This window comes from Xyrauchen texanus, chromosome 42, assembly GCF_025860055.1.
Source record: "Xyrauchen texanus isolate HMW12.3.18 chromosome 42, RBS_HiC_50CHRs, whole genome shotgun sequence".
Lineage (NCBI taxonomy): Eukaryota > Metazoa > Chordata > Actinopteri > Cypriniformes > Catostomidae > Xyrauchen > Xyrauchen texanus.
In genome coordinates, this window is record NC_068317.1 from 6984478 (window position 1) to 7005629 (window position 21152).

Below are 21152 nucleotides of genomic sequence, written 5' to 3' on the forward strand. Positions count from 1 at the left end.
CCAAATAGGAAATGGAGCTCCAAAGATTAGCCCCTGTTTTTCCTGACAATTATGCCCAAAATGCATGTGTGACTTGTGTGAATCTGGGAATGGGAAGATGTGTGATCTGTGATGATTAAGGGGGTTACGTAGGGGGCAGTTGTTTCATCAATTGCGGGACTGTTCATGCTTCTGCATCTCGCTGCTAGTGCTATTAGCCTAGATCTTAGTGCTGCCTTTGACACCAAAGATCAAGACATTCTCTTGGAAGACTTGAGAATTATGTTGGCCTTCGTTGACAGGTGTTAGCCTGGTTTAGGTCCTATTTATCTGACCATTACCTCTTTGTTTGCTTAAATAAGGACTGTCATATTAATCACAAATATGGAGTTCCCCAAGGCTCTGTATGAGGTCCTGCTGTTCTCCATTGAATTAGTTTTAACTAAGTCACTTCACATATCTCACCATGAAGATTGGATTTTTAAGGTGTCATGTTTATCTCACTATTTCATTTTTGCATAAAATATGTATGTTATGCACATTCCCACCTACAAGACTGTGAAGCATATTTTTGGTCACCAGACATTTATTGCAAGAAATCCAGACAGCAGCTACACAACTGAATGCTACACAATGCATTTCTCAAAGGAATTACTTTTTTGGCGAGTTGAGTAAAAGAGACAATGAGAACATGTTGTTTTCAGTTCTCTGTTGAAATTATTTAAGGCTCAATCTGTCTGAGAATAGTCACTGTGAAGTTAATAAAACTCATAACACTAAAACATCTGAAAATGTACAACAAACTCGCCTGAATCTCACAAGGGGCTAGATGGTCAGAAGTCAACTTTTTCATTAAGGGGCAATATTTGATTTCATGGAGCATTTTTTTTATTTTATTCTAACTTTATAAAATACAAAATTTCAACAATGAATTCAATTTGTAAAATGCCATGTTTCAATAATTACTAAATTGTATGATCTGTACGTTGCATATGTGCACTGTTACTGAAATAAAATGTCATTTGATTTCACTTTGTTACTCTTGTTGCTTTCCTGGTCAAATGAGCGGCCAGTGGAAATTAATGGATTAGACTACATAAATAATCCCAATTCTTTAAATGAGCCCATATGCGGACTACCAAGTCCTTGGATATGTGTGCACACACAATGTGTGTTGAGCGCCCTTTTGTTCATCATCTTTTCATGTACACTCTTTGGGGAATAGTTCAAGATCTTCTGATCATATGTTGTGTTTGGGCTTGTTTGAATCAGGATAGTTTGCTGTAAATTATGATATATATATAATGTCCTGTGTTATGTATTGTATGTTTCAGTAAGTAATGAGGAAACATTTGACAAAGACTTCTGTTTATTATATTTATGTGTTTTAGTGGGAATTTCATACACTAATACTCACTGCAGTTTGGCATCTGTGTAAAAAAACATTTGCTGATGGCATTCAACTAATGGAGACCTTTCCAACGATATATAATGCATGGCTAACTCATCTTTTTGTATGGTTTATCTGTAAATAAATATATGTGTTGTGATAACAAATTTGCAACTGTTGAGAACAAAACAGTTCCTATTTGTCAGCAAATTAAAAATCATTATTTAAGAATTGATAGGATTAGCTATATGCAGTGTAATGTCCTGATTGTAGCTTTAAAATTACACCTTTATTTCTTTTTTAGATCAAGCAAGTGGTTATTTGTTTATGTAATTATTATTATTTTTTGTTTTCTGCAGGGAGTACCACCAACTGGCCCGGTATAAGCTCAGTTCAATGAATTTTATATATATATATATATATTTATTATTATTATTATTAAATATGTTCAAAAACATATTTAAAAATAAATTCTTCATTTTTAGTCATAATTACTAAAAATGAAGCTGACAAGATCTAATGCAATATCTTGTGATAATATTTGCAATATGAGAGAGATATATAAACGATCCTTGTGGGACGGTCATTTTTTTTTTTTTTTTTTTTTCCAGGAACACAAAATGTGTTGGCACAAAACAAACACAGAACAAGGGTTAATATCGGTTATTTGTTCATCAACAGTACAATAGTACAGAATACTTATTTTTAAATTCTTAGAATTTAATTTCAATATTTAATTTGATAAAAAAATGTAATCTCCTTTTTTGTACCCATTTCAGAGCAAATACCTACAGTAAATATCAATAAATAAAAAATGTTATATCAAATGTTTTTTTAGTTTTTTTCTGAATTCAGGCACTGTCAAGATTGTTTGATCCAATGAACATAGGGACACTTATGACTCAATAACCTGCGAAACGATTACGAGGTCATGCTTTTAAATGCAGCTAAAGGTATTCAGCTACATCGCTGAATAAATGACACCATCACGCAATTTCGTTGTAGATGGTAGATATATTTGTCAGATAAATGGAAATAAAAAAATATACAAAAGAGTCTGTTTTTTTTATCTTTTTCTAACAACTCAAATTTTTCCCTTCCATAATAATTATGGATAAATGATAATTCTCATTTAAAAAAAGTAACTAACAAACATTGTTTTGATATCACTTACGGTCATCCTGTAACAAATTCAGAGAGATTAAAAGACATGATGACATTTCCGGTAAGGGAAGATGGTGAGCAATGATGCTCCCTGAATTATGTCGTGCATTATGGGATATTTTGAGAAAGCGAATGTTTCAGTGCACTGGGACAGCCCTAGAAATGGCCGACTCCCTGAACAGTGCCCTGACTACTGAACCAGGGAGCTGATTGAGACGCACCCTGTGACAATGACCAAAAAAAAACCCACTTTACTAGCAACCCAAACATCTGAGTGTGTACCCATTTCTCGTTTTAGAGATAATCACTTGTGGTTTCATACTGTTATTAAACCCTAGCATGGCATGTTATTGTTTGCATGTGGTTATTGACTTAACCACATGCACACAAAAACTTTTCCTCTCTGTGTGTGGTGAGTGTGGGTGCTACAAGCCTCTGTCGCTCAGCCCTCATCTAAAGATATGCACAACAACACATATGTCTGCCTGACCTCTTTCAAAGCCCATCTCCTTCAATCTCTCTCTTATGCCACCGTTTCAGCTGCACACTTGCAAAATTCACTAAATGCCATTCTAGTCAGTTAATTGACCCTATTTACACTACTGTTGTTTGGGGTCACTTGCCTGAAATGTTTCTAATGATCTTAAAAATCTTTTGATCTGGAAGTGTATGCTTAAATGCTTGAATTTAGTTTTGTAGACAAAAATATAATTGTGCCAACATGTTAATTTATTTAAATACAAAACTATAATTGTATTTATTTATTTTTTTAAATGGATGACTGACTGAATTATGAAAGCAGCCACTAGGTGCTCAACATAGATGGGAACTCCTTCAATAGTGTTTAAAAAGCATCCCAGGGTGATGCATCAAGAAGTTGGTTGAGAAAATGTCAAAAGTACATTTCTGCAAATTCTAGGCAAAGTGTGGCCACTTTGAAGATGCTAAAATAGAACATATTTTTGATTTTTTTTTTTTTTTGTAAGAACATAATTCCCATATTTCCATTTCTATTATTCCATAGTAATAATGAACTTAAGTATTATTCTAAAATGTGAAAAAAAAAAATAAAATTAAATAAAGAATCAGTAAGTGACCTTAAACTTTTGAATGGTATTGTACTTTTAATACATGTTCTTGTTCTTATTGTGAACAACTCATTGGTAGACTTTATTTCAATGAAAATGTCTATTATCAGAATGTAATATCTTGCTTCGCTTCTTGAAATACGTACCTTTTTGACTGACATCACATGCAAGCAGATGTTTCTTGGTGCCCTCGCGGCTTGAGAAACTAATGTGCCAAACGGGAAAATGTATCATCTGATTTATTGGCCTCGGCAATATTTCTGTCGACCACTGCTCTACATTCCCCAATGTATTGATCTACCATTTAAGCTACAGTAGCTGGGGTTCCATCCATGTATTTTATGCTAATTTTGGGATATCGCATAACAAATGCTGCATGGAAACACCAAATTGTCAATAAAATCTCCAAAATGTGCATTGAAAACTTTCACTTCAGGAGAATGAACTCGCAAATATGATTGAAACAAATTCTCCAAATAATTTCCTAGATGCGCACAAAAAAGTAATGTGACTTTGCCTCAAAAATCTCAAATGTTGCTCTGGTCATTCTGAAATGCAAAGCTTGTCATCAAAATAATTGGCTAATATTACCTGCCAGAAATATCAGAAATGCTTTAGTTCCCAGATATAGAGCATCTGCCGCAGATCACAAGCAAACAGAAGTGGCGATTTTGTTCTCTTTAACAAATGGGACAGAAATGCTGATTTATTAGCAAATTGATTTTTGTGATATTCTGATTTTTCAGAATAAATTAAATATGTGACGTCGATGAGCATCACTAATGTTCATATTTATATAACATATTGTGATGTGTCTGGATTGAGTTGTATGATGCAACATCAAAGGAAAAATATGACATTCAGAGAATAATTCACATTCTGTGTGAAATAATAAGTGGCCCATGGACCATTCACGGACTGTCTGATGCAAATATCACACATGAAAAGTGCTACCAGCTCTAATCTGATTAACTGGCTTTGCACAATATCTGGAAGTAAACCTAACCCTAACTCTAGGTCTGCTCCCTGATAGCAAAACGGCATTCATATTTCATTTAGCCCATTTTGTTTTTTTGTTTTTTTTTAAAGTAAACCATGCTCTGTTTTGGTCTAAACTGCGAGTGTAAACGCCCCCTACATTTTTAAGGTTTTTGCCAGGTTCTTGCCAGGTTCATGACATTTCATCTTTTAATGGAGTGGTGGTGGTGTAGTGGGCTATAGCACATAATTGTTAATCAGAAGGTTGCTGATTCGATTCCTACGGCCACCACCATTGTGTCGTTGAGCAAGACAGTTAACTCCAGGTTGCTCCGGGGGGATTGTCCCTGTCATAAGGGCACTGTAAGTCGTTTTGGATAAAAGTGTCTGCCAAATGCATAAATGTAAATGTAAAAGATATTTAAAAGTTCACAAAGCGTCACATAAAAGCAAATTTTGGTTGGTCGTTTTACATGTCAGTCGGATGGCCCCTTAGTGTCTAAGATGGCAGTTCTTGGCCAGAATAAACTGCAAAGTGGACCAGACTTTCAGCCAGTTGTGGGAAGTCTCGCTATGCAAGACTAGTGTAGAAGTAGCCTTGCCAGACTTTGTCCCACTGTGATTTATTATAATAAAGTTAACAAGTTAACACACAGTGCTTACAGGAAAATTAACAATTCACAATGTGTGAAAGCCTGGGCTCAAGGGATTATGCAGACTGTGATTGGGTGTGCATGCGGCAGCATGTGGCTTTCAACATTGTCTCTTGAAATACTCCCTCCACCCAATGGGAAGCTGGACAGACATTTTGCAGATCAGGAGAAAGCTCTTAATACTTGCATCAAAACAATGGCACATGTCATTGGATTTTTTTGAGAACCTTTTAATAAGGTTGATTTTGCCACCGTTGTGTAATATTGCAGCACCATATTTCAGAAAGTCTATTTTTCTGCTCACAGGAAGAAGATGAAGATCAGTCTCTGTTGCCCTCCCATTTCCTGTAACACTAGCTGCACTGCTGAGTGTGGAGTGCCATTTACCCAACATAAGAGCTGCTTACTAACACAATCACACCTTTAACACCTATCAACAACACTTCTAGAGTTTAAATCTCCATTCATCTGTTTAAAACTGAAAACAAACTGGCTGTCCTCTGGTAACAATGGACCCTAGTTTAGTTTGCATCCTAGGAAGCTTTATTTACAACATGAAATCCTCAAGTGGATGTGTTGGGTGATGGAAGGTCTTGGATTAGGAAAATTTGGTCTGTCAGCTTGATATATGGAAAGCGATTGAATACGATTTTGTCATCAACTCAGTGTGCAATAATAAACAGGGAAGTCAAATCTAAGAGAGAAAAAAAATGTTGTGTGTATTTCACGGTGTGCATTAGCTAATGATCTAAAATGACAGCTGTTCATAAAAACATTAACCAATAGCAGTTATGATGTAAAAAGATAGCTGGGATAATAAAAAAAGCCCTGTGAGAAATGTACAAAAAACCTAATGTATTGTTTTAAACATGACGTGCGTGTAGAATAAAAGATGGTTTACCCAGTTAGGCATGGATGAAAATAGCCTTCTTGATCAGCAGGGTAAAAATTATTAGCATACCTAGCTTAAAATAGTCATTTTCTAGGCTACTTGCAGATTAAATTCTTGATTAACAAAATGAACATGTCAACATGGGCCAGCAAAATGATTCACCTGAGGCGATTATCCTGCACTTGGAAAAAGCCTGGACAGCCGGAAAGTAACTTGCAAGCATGCACAGATTTAAAGAATGCAATATGTGAAAACATCCATAGTGACTTTCAAGCCAACTTTTTGGAAATCTACTTCCCGCACCTCCGAAGCTACTTCCCATAGCTACTTTTCTCGTATTGCGAGAGGACATTTTCCTGCACGAGCCGCGAGTGAGAGGAATGAATCACACGCAGCCTGAGGTCAAATTAAACTTTGTACACATCTGCTCCAAATATCCTCCTATATAGTAATTGTATTTTTAATTATATTCAAAATGTAACATTAACGTGACCGTAATTTAAGTGCATCCTTTGTAAAAATAAAAAATACACCAATCAGCCACAATATTAAAACCAGTAGGTCCCCCTCGTGCTGCCAAAACAGCACCAACCCACATCTCAGAATGGCATTCTCATCTTTTCTCATTGCATTAAAACGTTTATTAGACTTGGAGTGAATCAGTTGGTTCTCAATTGTAAGTGTTTGTATGCATTTGTACTGTGGTTCAAGTGATTTTGAAGTCTAGCAACATATCTGAAGTATCAAGATTAGCACCGTAAAATACACCGGTGGAGGCACAACCTCGTCTAATGCACCTACATGGCTCTGTAGATGGATACGGTTCAATGGACAGAGCCGCGACAAAAAGGTTTTATCAAAAAAGGTTGAGAACCACTGTATTAGAGACTGTTGTGTGTGACAATCCCAGGAGATCAGCAGTTACAGAAATACTCAAACCAGCACATCTGGCACTAACAATCATGCCACAGTCTAAATCACTAAGAAATTGTTTTTCCCCATTCTGATGGTTGATGTAAACATTAACTGAGGCTCCTGCCCTGTATCTGCATGATTTTATGCACTGCACTGCTGCCACATGATTGGCTGATTAGATAATCACATGGATGATTGTTAGTTCCAGATGGGCTGGATTGATTATTTTTGTAACAGCTGATCTCCTGGGATTTTCCACACACAACAGTCTCTAGAATTTACTAGAATGGTGCCAAAAACAAAACCAAAAACATCCAGTGAGCGGCAGTTCTGCGGATGGAAACGTCATATTGATGAGAGAGGTCAACAGAGAATGTCCAGACTGGTTTGAACTGATAAAGTCTACAGTAACTCAGATAACTACTCTGTATAATTGTGGTGAGAAGAATATAATCTCAATGCTATTGCTAATGCTAAGATGTGGATTGTCTCCGTTTTGGTGGCATGAGGGGGACTTACACAATATTAGGCAGGTGGTTTTAATGTTGTGGCTGATCAGTGTATAAAGTCAAATGTAAATGTGTACAAATATTGAACCAATTAAATGGGGAAATATATTGATCGTGTAGTTATTTCAGTGTCGACTAGCAGCATCAGTACCGTCTAGTCGACTATTCGACTTGTCTTGCACATTCCTATGAGATACCAGATTCAACCTTGCAAACAGGCCCTAACTTGGTGTCACACTCAAATACATATTGTTTCTATCCAATTTTCGTGCCATTTTGTTATCTACAAAGTGAAACTGCGTAAAATAAAGTTTGGGAAATTAGCCATCTTCTGCCTGTTTCCATTCAAATAGCCTTTTATCGATAAAAATGGTGTGTGTGATGACGTCATGCCTAAAAAAAATGCTTTTGCATAAGTTTTGGTTTATTGAAAAGAAATCTGCCCTTAAGCCACACAGAATTGTGTTTATATCACTAATTATGTTCCTTTCACCTCCCAGATGAGGCTAATTTCTTTCCTCCGAAGTTTTGGTAAAAGGGGGAGCGTATTGAGACTTCATTGAAATTAGCCAGTTTACTATCATTTTAATTTCACAAATAAAAGCAATTAGAAGAGGAGGAATTGCAATCAAAAGGGAGCAGTTGTCCTTCTGATAGGACTGTAAAATTGGTCCTGATGTTGAGCCTGTTGCAGATTGCCATCGGTTCTGACCCGAAAGCGAATCGTCATGGCCCTGTTCAAGCTGGCAACCTGCACAAAGTAGTGGCGGAAACTTTCTGACTTTCAATGTGTTTATGCTGTGTTCACAGTTATTAAAGAAAAATTGATGTAGTGTAATATCAGGGTTTACATATGACACATTACTGATATTCAATATTTTGAACAATCATCTAATCTAAAGCATCAAAACTGCGTTAGGTCCCGCATATTTCTCCAGCAACTTTTAACGACCAACTGAACTTGATTATCATCTAAAATGTATTTTAGCTTCATAATGCAAATTTATATTTTCTGAAGAAGCAGTAAATGTGATCCGAAGAGGGTTAGATTTAAAATATTTAAACGTTTTTAAAATGTTCAAAATCTCCTTTTCTGAAAGTGAACTCATTGGACAAATAGTTCTGATAGTTTATAGTCTTGAAAAGCTGACGTTTTTAATCTACAGAACTAAGACTAATTTAAGTTAGTGTAAAGAAACGGTGATTTGCAATGAAAATGCAACTGGAAGCAAGTAATTTTCAATGTGGGTTGGCGATTTGCAGAAACATGAGCAACAAAGACTGTTGAGCAGTTGAGCAGAGCTCAACGATATGCAAATTTATTGTGATATGATGTGACGACAACCAATGGGAGTGTATAAAAGAGCCAATAGCTGGTAAAACCTGCCAGTTCTGCTCCTATTGACTGACCACTACACAACTTCTGAGTTGCCAAGCTTCGAAGATTCATGTCATTAAACCTTTACAAGATGTACTTGCTCTGGTGTCCTGGAAAAGGTGAACTGTGTTTGGCCATTTTACATGTAGGTCAGTGTACCGCTTCCTGTTTCTGTTTGCGGATCTTGGCCAGTTCTCCGCCTTTTGGCTTGCAAGAGGGACTGATGTACACTTGGCCTTTAATCATTGTCATTTAGTTAAAGTATAGTGTTTCCACTTGTAGTAGTCCATGATGCACCAATCTTTGAGGATGACTGTGTTATGAGTACAGTAGTCATTTAAGGTTTAGAAGAGCGCAGAGCACAAGGCTTCTTCTTGGTGTTGAATTGGAGCCGGTGCTGCTCTGACTCTGCTTTTTTGAGGAATGAATGGAATCCTCTGTTGGTGTCTACAGCAGATACTGCTGCTCTTTCATCTCAAAAGAAGGCCGGTTGCATCTGCTCTGCATCTCTGCTGTACCAAAGAGTGTTTTCTCTGACTGCACTGCACAACAGAGAGAATTCCGATCAGGGCAATAAACTTTTTATTTGTAGCTGTACAGTGTGTTTGGGTGAACTTGTCACCAATAAAGCCTGATATGAATAATCTGTAAAGTTGAGAGTAGGCTATGTTTAGAGAGCATACTTCCCTTCCGTTCATGAGGCATTGCCTACAGTCAATACCTCTACATGCACTTTGATGCATTTCAATCTGACTATTTTGGTTGTCATTTAATGGTGTCTCTTTAAGATCAGTAGTGTTTCAGTTCTTCACAGGCTCTATTTAAAGAGCCAGCCGGCTTCAGACACCATAGCCAATCAAAGTGCTGGGTCTATGTGAAGAAACCCTTCATATGTCTAGCTGTTTGAGCTGTAAACTGCTGTCAACATCCACCACACCGATTTCACATTAACAGTATGTCATGACATTACAACTCTGTATCTCTGCATGTGCTCGTACTGTCTGTTCATATCTCTAAGGACCACGTGAAGAAGAACAGCACATGTTTATGCAGTGGATTTTGTAGGAATTAAAGTCAACATGAAATGGTGATCATAAAACATTTCCATAATGTGACACATTTCTGAGTTCTACAGTTTTTATCAAGTACAAAATGTTGGGTAGGACATCACAAATTTATTGTATTATGTGACATCAACTGAAAAGGAAAGTAATTTCATAGAGGGAGCATGTATTCCATTGTGATAACAAAGAAGACAAAGTTTCTGTTTCTCGTTGTTATAGCGTGCTGTGATGGAACATACAGAGTAAGACTAGGAATGTAAATGTGGTCAATTTTGACTTAAAACTTGATTTAGGTGGGTTCTACCGGCAATGAAAAATGTTAATTAAGTTAACAATAGTTACTTGGAATTTCTTGAAATTAAATTATAAACTGACTCCCTGGAAATTCTGGTCACTCATTACTCCTGTTTATTTATTTTTTTGTCTTTTATTTTATCTTCTTCATTAGACGGTGGACATCCATAAGGAGAAGGTCGCACGGCGAGAGATTGGCATCCTGACTACTAATAAGAACACATCAAGGACTCATAAGATCATCGCTCCAGCAAACATGGAGCGGCCGGTGAGGTACATCAGGAAACCCGTTGACTACACAGTACTGGATGATGTGGGCCATGGAGTCAAGGTAAAGAACTCGCCATGCTTTGTGTCTGTTATCATCACAGATGATAACAGTTGTCCAATCTGACTTCAAACCATTACCATTGGTTTGACTGTAGACCATATTTAATTTGTCATGATTGAATACAAGGCAGCAAGAGATTTAAGTACAGTACAGTACAGTCTGTTCAGTGTGTTGTCAATCGTTAAGCCGACAAAATATTAAAAAGACCCCTTTCCTCAAATTTCCAGTGTTCTTTAAGTGGTGAAAAAACAAACAAACAAAAAACATTCCACTGTGTTTTGACTCTGTCATCTACTCTACATGAACTTTTCAAAATGAAGGTTTTTGAACAGCATCCCAAATGCAGTGGTGGCCACATGTCTTTTGAGAGCACGGGGAGAAACAGATGTCTGTAATGAGCACAGACTCCAACAGCCAAGTCTGTGTTCAGATCGCGATCTGGCTAAACCATCCATTTATCCTCATTCATCAATCAATCAATTGAATTTGTGCAGTGCTGTTGTCCTCTAAAGCAGCAATAAATAGACAAGTCTGCAAAAAGCCACCTTGACCCACTAAAGGTATAGTTCACCCAAAAATCAGTCAAGCAGAAAGTGACCAGTAATTTTTCATTCAGTGAAATAAAGCGGAGGCATACCTGGTGTTCCGCTTGAGCAAAACTTGACTGTCAGAGCGTCTAAAAAGGAAACACTGCGCCGTGATAGACTGTATTTATTACAACCTTTATTAAAGTTCAAATAATAAGGAAGTGGTCTGTATAAATAAACACAAACTCCGAAACTGGCATTTGTCTGTGCGGTGAGAGCCGCACTTCTATGAGTTGCATGAAAAACAGCGCGAGAGAGTTTCAAACTTCTCCTGGCTGATACACTGTCCCGCACGGATACGCTCCTCACTGGCGCACGCTTGCTGCAGCTACATTTTGTTTATATTGATTGCTCGCGACATCATGAATTATAATATGAGTGTCATGGTGTGTATCTTATGGTGAAGGAAATCGTTGATACGCAGCTCTATAAAGAAGAAAGAGTTTGTTTTTTGTGAGTTAAAGATTGATCAAAATCAAGTGAACAAAAAGGTGACAGGATGTAGTCTTAACCCATTATACAATGCAAAACAATATTTTTGGTTTGCCTTTTTGGCTTTGTTTTCCAATATAAATATCTAAAACTCCTTATGTACATTTACATTAGCAGCAATACTGCAGAATAAATTTTTTTCAGAGAATTTTGAATAAAATATTAAATTAATTTTAATATTTACATATTTTAAAATATTGAAAAATCCTTAAAACAAGATACATTCACTTGAGAAGCAACATATAAGATATTTAGACTTGCTTTAAGACCAAATATCTTGGATATGAGTATTTTTCTTTACTGCACTGACAGAATATGAACAAGTGGAAAAATACACGTATATTTAAGATTCATTCTCTTAAAGCAAGTCTAAATATCTTATATGTTGCTTCTCAAGTAAATGTATCTTGTTTTAAGGATTTTTAGACCATTTTAAATGGAAAACAAGACAAACTCTTGAAAACAATAAGATTTATTGCAGGGAAATTTAATGAATCAATAAAAATAAGTAGTTTTTCCCATTTTAATTCAGTGAATGTCATTTAGTGGTATTTTTAAAAGATTATTTTGTCCTCTTTATTATGAGTAAGCACGTTAAATACAACCTTTTAAATGAAGGCTCAAGCTGAATAATCTGAATAAAGCTCTTCAGGCAGTTCCTTTGACCTCATGATTCTCATTTGCTCTGACATGCACTGTGAGCTGTAAGGTCTTATATAGACAGGTGTGTGGCTTTCCTAATCAAGTCCAATCAGTATAATCAAACACAGCTGGACTCAATTGAAGGTGTAGAACCATCTCAAGGATGATCAGAAGAAATGGACAGCACCTGAGTTAAATATATGAGTGTCACAGCAAAGGGTCTGAATACTTAGGACCATGTGATATTTCAGTTTTTCTTTTTTAATAAATGTGCAAAAATGTCAACAATTCTGTGTTCTGTCAATATAGGGTGCTGTGTGTACAATAATGAGGAAAAAAATGAACTTAAATGATTTTAGCAAATGGCTGCAATATAACAAAGAGTGAAAAATTTAAGGGGGTCTGAATACTTTCCGTACCCACTGTATATAAAGCACACTCCAGGCTTACAATGTGTTGACAGCATGCATAAGTGTTCTCTGCTGTGCTGGTATGCAATAACATTCAATAACTATGATACTAATAATTTGACCCAGTGACAGCAGCACCCCTCAATCAGTGATTTAATCTGCTGATTTAAGTGTTATTGGTGTTATCCTTATCAATGTATTAAACTCTGGCCTTCTTTCAGTGACCAGAATGTAAACCGAATGAAACTGAAGACTCAACTTTTAGTATCTGATAACTGCTATTCCTGCCAACCAATATAACCGTATGTTTCATAATTCATATAAAGTGTCGATTTAGTATCGATATGTAGATACCATAGCTGGTATCGTACCAAAGCCATCATTTTAGTATTGAGCCAACAGTACAGTACATAATACTGTCTCTGTTTTTTAAGCAGAAGCTGTAGCCCTGAGTCACCTGACAGGGCGGATTGCAGCATCTTTAGCCAAATTTACTGCGTTTGCAAAAGATGAGGTTTGTTTTCAATGTCAGTTGACTCTAAATGTAGTCCGCCTTATCAGAAATGCAAAGGAGTTCTCAGATGTTGTTTTCAATAGGGTTTCATTCATTTCTTTAACTTCCCTTCCCGGTTGAGGAAAAATAAATATTTGATTCCTTCTCTCTTCCTGCATATGTATCCGTTTCATTGAACATTAAGTACTTTGCAGTCTTAAGCTCTTGAGGATTTTGCAGCTGTCAAGAGTTTGATCCATTAAAGCTGTATTTCTGTCTGGCTAAGAGAAGATTGTGTGCTCTACTGATTCCACAAAGATCGAAATGAACACAATTTATGTTTGCCTGATGGGGAAGATCTGCTTCTTAAAACTGTCTTGAAATCTTCAGAACTGCAGCAACTGCCAAACTACAAGCCACTCATTATTTAAAGTAGTTAAACCACAGTTCAGCTACCCTTTTCTGATACACTTGCTAGCTACACAAGTATGGTAATTAATAAAGAGAAGCTAATAGTAGAAAGTTATTAAAGGCAGGCAATATATTTTTAAGTGTGCAACTATCAGATGATGCATATGTTTAAAAAAATCATAGCAGAAGTCTGGCAACAAAACAATGAGGATCTCTTTAAGGGTGATGGGATTTAACTTGATCACATTAATTGACCCTAAATACTAAATCATTTACTAAATACAAGTATTAAGTATATAAGTATTGTCGCTAACTACCCCCCTGGAGTTGTGAGTTCGAATCCAGGGTGTGCTGAGTGATTCAAGCCAGGTCTCCTCAGCAACCAAATTGGCCCGGTTGCTAGGGAGGGTAGAGTCACATGGGGTAACCTCCTCATGGTCGACATTAGTGGTTCTCGCTCTCAATGGGGCGCGTGGTAAGTTGTGCGTGGATCGCGGAGAGTAGCGTGAGCCTCCACATGCTGTGAGTCTTGCAGTCGTGCACAACGAGTCACGCGATAAGATGCACGGATTGACGGTCACAGAATCGAGACTTGTCCTTTGCCACCCGGATTGAGGTGAGTAACCGTGCCGCCATGGGGACCTACTAAGTAGTGGGAATTGGGTATTCCAAATTGGGAGAAAAGGAGAGAAAAAATTCATTAAAAAAAACATAATTTTTCCAAATGATGCATTATAGTAAAAGTGTTTTGATATCTTAACACAGCGGTGTATGATTAGTAGAGCAAAATATTCATGTTTATAAAGTCATAATCTGATGTTTTAGCCGTGATTTGTGTGAAAGTGCAGAAAATGCAAAGTTGCAAGTTACAAAACTTAATAATAGCATTCATTCTAGGAGAATAGGTTGAATATATGGCAGATTGATCAGATGTTGCTTACAACATAAAATGTATATGAACCTCTTGGAACACTATCGAGTAATGACTCGATTCATTTGGGGAGTCATTTTTGTGAAGTGGTTAATTGAAAAGAACGTTCCAAATGAAGTGATTAAGTCCCAACACGACTTCTGAGAGAGAAGAAATTCTAGGAGAGTGTCTGATTAAAATGATATATCTTTTAGTCAGTAAAATAGACCAAAATTAATTAAAAAAATGTTTGTCAAAAGACAAAAGTTATAAATAAAATAGATTGTGAAAAAGAACACGGTTCACATAGTGCAGAAGTTTTTACTGCACGTGCAGTCTTTGACAATGGCCTTTTATCACCACAACACAGATTCAGCAGTTCTGCAGGAGACAATGCATACCTCAGTGTTTCTGTGTGTAATTGGGTCTTTTAGAAGTTGAATTATAGTGTTTTAGAGTAAGGAAAAAGCATTTCATCACTGCTCCTCTTGGCTCTAGTGTGTTGAAATGCAGGTTTGGAGGTTTTTAAGTGCTTCTGTCCTGCATCAAGAGCTATGAACTGAGACATGGTGATTTTGACTTGCCTCTCTCTCTCTCTCTCTCTTCCCCCTCCCTCTTTTCTCTTTCTCTCTCGTTCTATAAATGACCCTCTGTTTTCATGCTGCCCATGCCAGTGGCTTAAAGCCAAGGTAAGTGTACTTATCCAGTGACCCTTCTCTGCTTTAGTTTATTTCTGATCAACTCATTCAGTCTTCCTGTATAATATTCATATTCCCTCGTTCATTCCTCCCACATAATCTCTTCATATGTGTTGTAGTTCAAGCTTCAATCCCAACTGATCCCAATTTAGATGATCTGTGTTACATGGGTATATTAACGTGAATGAATAATAAATGTTTTAAATAGGGCTGTCAATCGATAACATTTTAATTAATTTAATTACATCATATGTAGATTAATTGCAATTAATCGCATGTCAATATGAATATTTTCCGGAAAAAGGCCTTCAAATAAAATAATTCTGTATATTATGATTAAATAATTTTAAATAAAAAAATATATATATAAATGTAATAATTCAGATTCTTCAGTCTGTCTGAGATGGACTTACTATAAGGGCTGTTCTCAGTGCTGTGTACACCTGTTTAGGACGGACCCTTTTGCAGCACCTCACTTTGGATATGTTGCATCATAAACCGCATTTAGGATGCTGTTTCAAGTGAAATATAGCTTGACACTTAGAAGAACACATCTCTAGATCCCTGCATTCAGAGTTGCGCCCCGTCCAGCTGTGTTTGAACGCAAGAGCGCATTCTTATCGTGTGCTGTCTGCTGTGGTTTGTTGACTGTACAGCTGGAGTTGCACTGTTTGCCCCCTGCCAACTGAGACTCGTAAAAACATGAAAGTGATACTTCAAGCTTGAAGCCCTAGTTTTAACACTATTTTAGGTACATATGCGACTAAAACATTGGTTGTATTTTCATTGAGCTGTTTGGCATTTTTACACTGATTTTGTTTGTTTTTGTTTATTTTTTTTATGGTTGTCAGTGTTTATTTAACCACTGCCCTTTTAATATAAATTTCAGGGATATTTTTATATATTTCATTTGACATTTTTGTATGTATACACGATCAGCCACATGAGATGCCGGCTGGCGGTGTTTTGGTGGCATGAGGGGGACCTACACAATATTAGGCAGGTGATTTCAGTGTTGTAGCTGACTATAGCTAATGTATGTGTGTGCTACTTTTAATGGGTTACATGATAACATGAGTACATTTCTCTGATTTTCAAAGAATCATGAATGTAAAGCAAAAAAAAGGCTAAATTGTTACTTGATACACTTAAAATTTAAATTTGTAAAATTGAAAGTAATCAAAGTTATCGAAAAGTAATCTTAGTAATAAAGGTAATAGATAGCTAAAAAGTCTGATCTAATAAAGAAAAAAAAATCAGTGCCGATTACAATTATAGTTCAGATTACTTTTCAGATGTGTAATCTACCCAAAACTGTATATATTAATGATAGACCAATAAACTGATATTCTCAGATTATCATCATTGGCCTGCTTGGTTAAAATCTACTGGTAATGTTAATGGAGAATGCACATTTTAGTAGTGCACCGATCAGAAAATGTGTGTCCGATACCGATCACAGATATTTTAACAATAACTGGTCGATACCGATCAGATCACCAATATTTTTAAGTGACCCTTGCCACACTTTTACAAGTTATATGTTTATGCCCCACACTGTAAAATTACATTTAAATGAATTGTTAAATGCTAACATTTATTTGAATTGAAAATAGTTCTGTTGTCATTATCAAAGATAATTCTGACATACTGACAACCAGTAAACACCATGAGAGTATCACACACAGCAGAGATGCATTCTAAAATAAGAGATATATCCCTTACAAACTCCAAAACCGCTCCAGTAAGAAATCATCAGTATCAATGATTTGTTTACCTTCTGTGCCATTTTGTTGAATTGCAAATCACTAATTATTAAGAAACTGCATGTGCGAGTGTCATTATTGCAGGTTAAACTGGTATTGCTGTTATTGGTGATATCGTGACAAACATGCATCTATGATTTAAATTGGGGTTCTCACAAAATAGCGCTGGGATGAGTGAGAGAGGTTGAGAGTGCACATATTGAGTGAGTGATGCAGAGCGTGCGCAGGATGGCTCAAACAATGTCTGTTGCTCCATACACCGTCACAGCACACAGTTACATCAAGTCTTTTATATATGTTAACTTTACTACCATTAAATAGTATATATGGATATTATACTGTACATTACAAGTCAAAAGATGCTGCTCTAAAAGCTTAAAATCAGTTTGTGGTCTAATACAAGTTGTTCCTACATATGAGTTGTCTTACATAACTAAAGACATTCCGCCAGTGTGCGTGTAGTTCTAATTTTACTACATAATTCCCGTACTTCCATTTGTGTTATTTCATAGTTTTGATGACTTGGCTATTATTCTAAAAGTGGACAATAGCATTAATAAAGAATGAATAGGTGAGTCCAAGCTTTTGACTGCTATATCATCATTATATCAACCATCTGCATATCGGCTAATGAATAGCACCCATTTTAAGCCATTTATTGCATTAGCTTTTTGTTCAAAGATGTAAAAATGGCCTAAAATAGTTGTCCAAAGCGAACGCTCGAAGCGCCCTCCTCTCAGCTCCATTGACTTCAGTAGTCATCTTCTGAGATTATGCAGCCTGCTCAAAACCTTGAACAGACTTTCTGCTTGTTCATTCAGCAACTCGGCAACAATCCTTCAATCAGAGGAACTCTCTCCAGGACCAACCCACCGACACAGAAACCCCCCAGCCCACCCCTATCAGGACGAGGCACTCTTGGGTAAGACATTTCAGAAGAGCAATGATTTCATCATACATCACAATGTGAGAAATCACAATTAACAGAGTAAAAATGTTTCTGACCAATATTGTAAATCTTTCAAATAGTAATTCCAGGGAGTAATTTGTTTTAAATGTGTACACGTTTATTCATTTGCTCCTGTTCCAGGCGTAACACTTCTTATAAAACGCTTGAGCCGGTGAAACCGCCAACAATACCCAATGATTACATGACGAGTCCAGCTCGCTTGGGCAGCCAACACAGTCCTGGACGCACTGCATCACTCAACCAGAGACCGAGGACACACAGGTAACACACACACACACGCAGACATGCCCACATAATAGTGATAGACTGACAAATCAGCCAATATTTGGCGGGCAATCCATAAACGTTAAATCAGCATTATATTGTCCATCGGACACACTACAATTTCGATATGGGCCATTGGAAAAGCTATATCGACCTATACATAGAATTCCATCTCCCCTCATCATAAGGTCATACTAATGGTTCAGATATCCACACGGTTTTGTTTTTCTTAACCACTTTTTTCTTTTTCCTTTCTTCCACTCGAATGTGTGGTGAATGACAAGTCTCAGTTGCCTCCGCTTCTGAGACTGACAATCCATGCATCTTATCACGTGGCTCGTTGTGCATGACACAGCAGAGACTCACAGAATGTGAACTTGCCACGTGCCCCATTGAGAGCGAGAACCACTAATTGTGGCCACGTGGAGGTTACCCCATGTGACTCTACACTCCCTAGCAACCGGGCCAATTTGATTGCTTAGGAGACCTGGCTGGAGTCACTCAGCATGCCCTGGATTCGAACTTGTCACTCCAGGGGTGGTAGTCAGCGTCTGTCAAAGTGTATTTAACCTCCTCTAGGGAATCTGATGTTTAAATGACAGACCAGATCTGGTGCTTTCTAAATGACTGTGCCCCTAGTGAGCCATCATTATCTTCACTCCTACATGTCTAACATCTGTAAATGTCATCACGCAATCACCCACCTCAACTGCTCTCCAGACCAGAGGAAGGAGCCCCTTCACCCCACACTCAAAACAATCCAAATGCACAGTCAGGACCGCAGCAATGCATGCAAACTTGGACTGGGAGATATATTTAATTATTTTTAATATTGTTAATTATTATTGTTTTGTTTTTTGCTATATCGGCTAACCCTAAAGAGCACTGTGAATAACTTGATGAATTGGCCTCATCAGTTAATTCTGTAATGCTGACTTAGGCAGTCATAAATAGTACACGGCTTTTCATTTTCCATATGCATGGTGCCTACACACGCCAGCTCTTGTGGCGGTCGCCTGCTGAATCCACCAGATTGATGGTTTCACACGATTAATTAGCAGTAATAACGCATGTCTTTCCTGCTGTGAACTCATGCTGCCAATTGATGTAGCTTAGTCTTGCTTTACAGAATATAGATAATTTTTACTGCAAATGTAGCTTTGATTATTCTTTTGATGAATTTTATAAAAGGCAATCTGTCTTGTGTTTCTAATTATCTCACTACATTAACAAGTAGTCACTCAGTTTGATTTTGTACACCCTATGCAGAGTGAATTCAGTTTGGAAGCAAATTTGGTTGGTTATTTATAAGTGAAAACTGTAGGTCGAACCAATAACTATGGTGGTAGAACTAACCAAAATAGATTCATAGAATGTTAGAAAAACTCTTTACAATGACGGGCACAGACATGGAGGCTACAAGAGTCAAAAATGTAAATAATCCTAGATGCAGTTTGTGAAAACCATAATCGTATTTGTATATAACATTTAGTATATAACACAGGACTTTTATATGTAAACAAGCCCAAAATACACTGGATACGCTAATTTGAAATGACGGAGACTCTGTTACTTAATGCTCTGTATGTATTTACCAAATTCAGCTTTTTATTGCCTATACATTCACCAGATGAAAGGTTTTGTGTGTGTGCGTATATATCACCAGTTAGCTTTAATGAGGAATGAGGTTTACTGCTATGACATAAGATATGAAGTTGGCGACAACATACGTGCTGATGGGGCATGTTTCTAATTAGTCCAATTTTTCTTTGCCTGCTTTCACTTAATTTTAAACCACTTTATAAACTAATAAAAGTAAGCATTGAGGTCAGGATAAAGATATGGATGAGTATGTTCAATGATGAAAGATTTAAAATCATCAAATCCCCACAAGTTGTCAGTAATTGGGGTTTTATTTCACCTTTAGAGGGCACTTTTACAGTATACCGTAGAATCAAGCTGTTCTATGTTCTAAGCCGAACATGGAGGAATAATAAAATAAATACTATTTGCAACTATCAGTATAGATTTTTACCAAATACTGATTAATCGGTAAAACCAATATATCGGTCTACCTCTAACAACCACACTCTACAAATTGTTTGTGTACAGAAAGGAATTAAGCACTCGACTGACAACTGTAGCCGCAGTGTTTATGTGCACACAAACACTGCTGGCTTCAACACAAGTTAGTACTCTTATCAAGTGTGTCAGGTCTGGCTGAGTCAGTGCTTTGTGCGCTTATATGTTATTAAGATGAAGTATGATTTCCCGTCTCCACCTAAGCCATCATCTGCTCTGTAGTAACATTTGTTGCTTATTACGCTTCATTTGTGCTGCTGCATCTCAACTCACTCAAGCGCAAGGGGGTTGCTCATACATTATGCGGGACCAACACTTTCCACATTAAGCTAAAATTACAGATGTTCAGCTGTTTGATGATGAACAGCCGACTAGTTAGCTAATCAGGGAGACTAGTAAGTTTATGTGGGAAATCTTTCCTTTGTTTCTAGAGAACATTTTATTGGCAAATATTCTAGCGAGTGTAAGGGCTGAAATAGGGCTGCAATATTTGGACAAAGTCATATTGCGATATCATATTTATTTTTTTAAACCAAAATTTCAATATTTGTAAGTGAAATTTGATGACTGTTGATATCATTTTTGATATTACAACAAATAATAATACAAATACTAATTTGTTAATTATGTACAGTAAGTGCTGTTTCAAGTCCTGATTCCTATATTGTTAGATTTGTGTTTCGCAGCAGGTCTATCATGTAACATTTAGACTTCAAGTCTGACGTTTTGATACAAATCAGCTTTTTTTGTCTCACTCAGTTGACATAACTGACTTTACATTAATACTTCACA

The 21152-nt window shown here is 36.8% G+C and overlaps 1 pseudogene; it reads left to right on the forward strand.

Annotated features, from left to right (window-relative positions):
- The window catches only part of LOC127635266 (abl interactor 1-like), a 56814-nt pseudogene that overhangs the window by 22794 nt on the left and 12868 nt on the right, over window positions 1–21152 (forward strand).